We start from the raw sequence: 622 nt of genomic DNA on the forward strand, positions 1-622 counted from the left end.
AATGGTCCATTGTCTCCACCACCCCCGCACTCTCCTCTCGCGGACAACCACGTTCCGACTCACTGCGGTGTTTCAAATTGTCCCCAACATAGAGCTTCCCATGGAAGCACTTCCAGGCTAGATCCCTAAATTTAAGTGGCACCCTGTCCATATTAATCAATCTTAACCCTTCCCTCAAAATTGGGCCTGGGCAATCCCTTAAGGCCAGTGGGTCATGAAAGGCTTCGCTCAAGATTCGGCTCATAAGGACTTTCCTCGGAGCAGACTTGAGATCTTCAGCCGACAATCGCCACTGCCGCAATAATTTCAGGCACGGCACAACATAGGCTGGGAGCTGACCACGATGACCCCTAAGACTCTTCACTTGGCCACCTTCTTCCCAAAGTCGCAGAAAAGGCCTAAACCAAGATCTAAAAATGCCTGCCCATCCAGGAGGTTCCGCTGCAAGCATATTACCAATATTGAACTTGAGAAACAGCAGGGAAAAGAAAAGAACCGGATTGACCATACCTAGGCCACCCTCTCTCCTGGACAGATAGGTGACATTCCTCTTGATGGGGTTTAGCCTGTTCCCCCACAACATCTGGAAGAACACACTATAGACCCTGGCATAGAGAGGCAC

The sequence above is a fragment of the Nanorana parkeri genome, unplaced genomic scaffold (genome assembly GCF_000935625.1).
Source record: "Nanorana parkeri isolate BGI_ZX_2015 unplaced genomic scaffold, ASM93562v1 scaffold31, whole genome shotgun sequence".
Taxonomy (NCBI): domain Eukaryota; kingdom Metazoa; phylum Chordata; class Amphibia; order Anura; family Dicroglossidae; genus Nanorana; species Nanorana parkeri.